Source organism: Gymnoscopelus microlampas, assembly GCF_963454915.1.
Source record: "Gymnoscopelus microlampas genome assembly, chromosome: 5".
Classification (NCBI taxonomy): domain Eukaryota; kingdom Metazoa; phylum Chordata; class Actinopteri; order Myctophiformes; family Myctophidae; genus Gymnoscopelus; species Gymnoscopelus microlampas.
This window is the reverse complement of record NC_139942.1, coordinates 2,402,030-2,407,707: the sequence shown is the minus strand read 5'-3', so window position 1 is coordinate 2,407,707 and position 5,678 is coordinate 2,402,030. Positions and strand designations below refer to the sequence as shown.

Sequence of the window (5,678 nt, the reverse complement as noted above, 5' to 3'; positions counted from 1 at the left end):
GTGCAATACGTTAGTCCGACAGCGCATTCCTCCGACAGTGCATGCCTCCGACGTTTCCAATACTAACCCTATACCAAACCCGCACCCTAACCCTAACCGCAGGCGGATGCCACATAGTCGGAGAAAAGGGATGTCGGATTATCGTATGCCTCCCGTTTGACATGCATTAGGCTACAGACTCCCATTTAATGGCATTTATATCTCTGGGACCCCAATTCATATCGTAAAACCAATGTTAATTTAACTCTGAGAGTGTACAAATCGAACCAAATGGACCTAAAATGGTTGGAAACCACTTGTGTAGACCAGTGGTTCTCCAAGTGGGTCCTTGAGGGGGTGTCAGGGGGTCCCCAAAAAATGTGTTAATATAAGCATAAAGTCTGTTTAATCACTCTCAAAATATGTTGTTTCAGGGACCCTCATGAAGCAAAGATTTGAGTTACAAATGTTCGCTTTAAAAAAAAATACAAATATATATATATATATATATATATATATATATATATATATATATATATATATATATATATATATATATACATATATATATATTCAATGCTTTGCACACATTTTCACGATTTAAAAAAAATAAATAGCCAAAGTATAAAATAATGGTTAAAGTGGTTACGCAGATGAGTCATTCCACAAATTCGGTACACTTTGCAGTCCCCTCTGACCTTTTTAAGTGTATTGTATCCATCGGGTCACCAAAATCAAATTTTAAAAGCTTTTTAGAATCAATTGACATGTTCCCTTTACTATTGTGTAAAAATATTATATATTTTATCTTTATATCTGAAATTATCTGCCTTTTCTACAGTAGACACCGCCTAAATTTGCCCATTTTTCATGTCCCAATGGCCGATAGAGAGATTGGCCTTCAGATATGACTACTAAAAGTGTAGAATAATCCATAACTTATATTATTCACATAAAACCAGCAATGTACTCTATTGCTAGTCATGTTTCGTTTTTTAATAAATAGTTGATTTATCATTAAAATCACGTCATATAGCTCTGTCCCACAGTCACACTCAACCCTGTTACACAAGTCATTCTCCTCTCTGTAAAAAGTATAAACTGACCCTTTAGTGGCATCAACAACATGTGATGGCATTCTACAAGTCTTCTGAGCAAGATGCTGCAGAAAGATGAACATTTCGAACTTCTTATACAGCTATTTAGGGTCATTTATACTTTCAAAGCGTGGTCGTAAAGCATAACAACTCAACCCCGTTACATGAAATAAAGATAGAAAACTATTATTATTTTAAATTGTCTTTGTCATTTCAGCAATATATGTGATTGACTAATGTCATGCATGCCATGTGGTCTCCTCTTAATCATCACAGGTAGAGTTATGGCCATCTTGAGTAAAAAATCTCAACCCCGTTCCACTCAACCCCGTTATGAATTTCAACCCTGTTACATATATTATTCCATATAAAAATATTAATTTAATGCCTGAGATGGGAAAATATGTTTTTCTGCATGTTAAATATGTCCTTAATGGTGTGGGCTATTCAAAAAAGTAATTTGTTTCCATCGATTTTTCACAAAAAAAAAAGTGCAAAGTGTACCGAATTCGTGGAATGACTCACATGCATTCCCAGTTTTAATGGGTTAATAATGTAATCATTTAGTTCTGTGTCTCTTTCTCTGTGGAACCTCCTTGTTTCTTTCTCTGTGGAACCTCCTTGTTTCTGTTTCTGACCCCCTTAGTTCAGTGTCTCCCTCCTAATTTTTTGGTGGGTTCATTTTCGGTGCATCACTAATTACATTCAGCCTTCATCTGCAAGTTGCATCCCAAGCAGTGGTGTAAAGTAACTAAGTACATTTACTTAAGTACTGTACTTAAGTACAAAAGTATTTGTACTTTACTTGAGTATTTCCAATTTCCAATACTTTTACTTCTACTCCACTACATCTCAGATGCAAATATTATACTTTTACTCCACTAAAATTATTTGAAAACTTTAGCTACTAGTTACTTTGCAAATATAAATTAACCACTTTAGCCCTATTTTATACCTAGGCTATTTGAAAATAGCCGATCTACAAGCTCACTGTGAGCTTGTAGATCGGCTATTTTCAAACATTTTAGTACTTTTACTTTTGGTACTTTAAGTACATTTTGATGCCAATACTTTTTTACTTTCACTCAAGTACATTTTGAATTCTGGACTTTTACTTGTAAAAGAGTATTTATATATTGCAGTATTGGTACTTTTACTTAAGTAAAGAATTTGAGTACTTTTCCCACCACTGATCCCAAGTCACATCCAAGTCCTTATTCTGTTCCTTCATTCGTCTGGAATGAAGGAACTGGTCTGCAGTGTGTGGAGTCCAGTCTGGAGGTGAACATGAGTTCTCCAGAACCATTCAGGACAGTTTCTATTAAAGAGGAACCTGAAGATGACCTGGACATCGGTGAGTTTCATGATCTATCTTTTCTCCTCTCAATGTTTAAAGGGATAGTTCACCCCCAAAATGACTTTTTTTCTATCGATTAGTCACCCCATGGAGACATATATCATTTTTTTTTTTTTTTCCGCATTCCTAAGCCATGATGGCCGGCAGCGGTTCAGTTAGGAGACACAAAGAGTCTCCTTCGTGTCTCCTACCGGAACCGCTGCCGACCAGTCCGCTGGTCATCAAATTATTGGCTTAGGAATGAGACAGAAACTAAAAAATATCTATGAATTCAAGTCTCCATTAATCGATAGAAAAAAAGTCATTTTGGGGGTGAACTATCCCTTTAATTCTGTTCAGTTGTTGTGGCCTTCATAACAATTCAGTAATATAATTTCATGGGTGACTGATCTACACATTTACACACAGAATTCATGAGGCTTTTTTTTCTGCCTCTCTTTTGTTGAATCACATTTAAGCAAATGGCTGATATCTCAGTGATGTTTTTAGGTATGCATGCTGCGTCAAATGACACATTGTACTGCAAAAAAAACATATTAAACTAACTGACTTTGCTTAGAATTGTGCCTGGGAAGGCAAATGTCCCAGGTTCGATTCCAGGCCTTGGCAATGTGTCGAGTTAAGGATTTAATTGTGTTTCTGTCGTTGAATGAACACTGGAACATTATGCTTTAGGCTTTTAGGCGTAAAAGGGCAGATATGACAAATAACATATAGTTTAATAACCTTATGCTCTATAAGATATACTTAGAAAAAAACATTAATAGTGGAAATAGCACAAAATGCGTCACATCGTGACGCGTTTTGAGCTTGTAGATTTGCTATTTCCACTATTTTTGAAAATGTTTGAAAATAAGAAAATGTTTCAACATGGAAAAGATTGTGACGATTATGAAAAAACTAATATTGGGATTATCTCAAATGATTGCGATTATGTAATAATGGTGTCCGGCCTAGTCTAAACCGATTAAATAGTTGTAATTCACCCCCACTTCGAAACAATCTATCAGTACCGCAGCTCCGACCTGCTGCGCTTGTCCGTGTCTCTGCTTACTTCGGAAAACATCCGTTTTATATTTTATGTTACCGTACTTGTATATATTTTGTACTACTGTATATCATTTAATTTGGCCATTACAGTACTTGTAAAACACAGTTTAGTCGAATCTGCAGCACCAACCGTTTCATTGAACATGTCAGAGATAGTCTCTTAATCCATTAAGACTGGGGAACACATCTGTGTCATTTTAGATTTTAACCATTATTTTATACTTTGGCTATTAAAAAATAGCAGATATACAAGTTCATAGCGTGGCACAGAATGCCATGCTACGAGTCTGCTAATTTGTTTTTATCTTGAAAATGTGTGCAAAGCTTTGAATATAATATATATATGTTTTTAAAGCAAACATTGTTTTACTAAAATCTTTGCTTGTTAGGGTCCCGGGAACAAAATATTTTGAGATGGGGGGGCCCGCGGCCAAATATATATAATTTTGGGTGGTCCTTGACATGAAAAAAGTTTGAGAACCACTGATATTATAGCAACATAAGTGTTTTAGAAAACTGTTAGGATTTAGAGACATTTGTATAATCCCCAGAAGCAAAAATTTGAGTTACGAATGTTTGCTTTAAAAATATATTCAAAGATTTGCACAGATTTTCAAGTTTTTTCGAAAATAGCAGATCTACAAGCTCATAGCGCGGCACTAGGCTCTATGCACAGCAGCCATATTATCACTTCCTTCACAGGTGTTACCAATGATACTAATGAAGGCTCTGTTCCATTTAGTCTAGCACAGTGGTTTCCACGACCCCCATAACTCTGAGAGTGTACAAATGGAACCAAATGGACCCGTTAGGGTCATTTGGTTCCATTTGTACACTCTCAGAGTTACACACCTGTAAGGGGCCATTTGGAAGCCCATGAGGGTCCCTGGAACGCAACTTTAGACCCACTGGTGTAACAGAGTGTTTCGAGTGGGCCAATATGCATAATATCAGCACCCTGACTCTGTTTGACCAGAATGGAACAGAGCCTTCATTAGTATCATTGGTAACACCTGTGAATGTCTTCATAATATGGCTGCTGTGAATAGAGCCTCTTGGTGATGCGCTATAAGCTTGTATATCTGCTATTTTTGAATAGCCAAAGACATCTAAAAACGACACAGATTCTTTCCTGGTCTGAATGGGTTGAATCATTGAATCTTGTTGCCTTACTAATGACCCCGTTCTCTTGTGTAGAATATACTGAGCGCTATGGAAGAGACCACGAAGAAGACTTCCCCCCACAGACGACACGCAAGTATTGCATTGTAAGAATAATAATGGTTTTGATTCAACACTGTTAGATATTAGCTGAGTATGACGTGGAGTCATTCATTCTTCTGTCATGTTGTTTAGATGGGAGCCAAAATCTGCGAGAATCCATGTCCAATTTGCAGGGATCCAAGCATCATCATCCACCATCAGGTCTGTTAATATCACAATTATTGCAATCCATGTTACTGGCATTCTTTTGATCAATGTAGAACTAAAACGAGCACAACTCAAGTCTATTCAAACAACAGTTTGCCTGGGGCACGGCTCAGCAAGGCTGAATGTATAAAACAAAGAATTGCCAGCACTGCCAGGCGCAGGCATACACGGGCGTGTTTCGGCGTCAAGCCTTCTTCAGCTTGAATGAATCATTCATTCTTTGTATCATCCCATGTTTTGTCCATAGTCCATATAGGCAAAATGTAAAAAAATAGAATAGGTCTTAACTGTAAAATGTACACATCAAAACAGTCCATATAGTCCATGAGCCAGACAAGATTTCATTATCGAAAGAGTGGGCAAAACCATACCTATATTAAATTGTTCATAGGGTCAATACGAGTAAATAAATATATGATAACCTTTCCACAGGAGTAGCTATTTCATAGTTATCACACATTTTGTTATTTTCCCCATACGCACATGACAGGTGAAAAAATGACAAATTTTAAAAAGAGTTATCATAATGAAACTTCCTGAGTTGATTACTTACATGAAGACAATGATTTATCGTATTACAGGTTTTCTGAAATTGTATATTTAAATATGCAAATTAGGTATTTAGTCCATGAGCCAGAGCCCCAAAATTGAGCCAGATATATTGAATATTCCCTCGTTTAGATACCTTTGACTCCAACATCTTAACAAAATGAAATAAGTATGTTGACTCTGGCTTTGTCCAATGTTCCAATGTTGATTCAGGA

The 5,678-nt window shown here is 36.5% G+C and overlaps 1 long non-coding RNA gene across 1 annotated transcript; it reads left to right on the top strand.

Moving 5' to 3' along the window:
- The first annotated feature begins 2,327 nt into the window (after positions 1–2,327).
- On the top strand, positions 2,328–4,900 carry LOC311045900. Its single transcript, XR_014600824.1, has 3 exons — positions 2,328–2,430; positions 4,681–4,751; positions 4,840–4,900. It is a non-coding gene; the product is annotated as an uncharacterized lncRNA (long non-coding RNA).
- Positions 4,901–5,678: the final 778 nt, after the last annotated feature.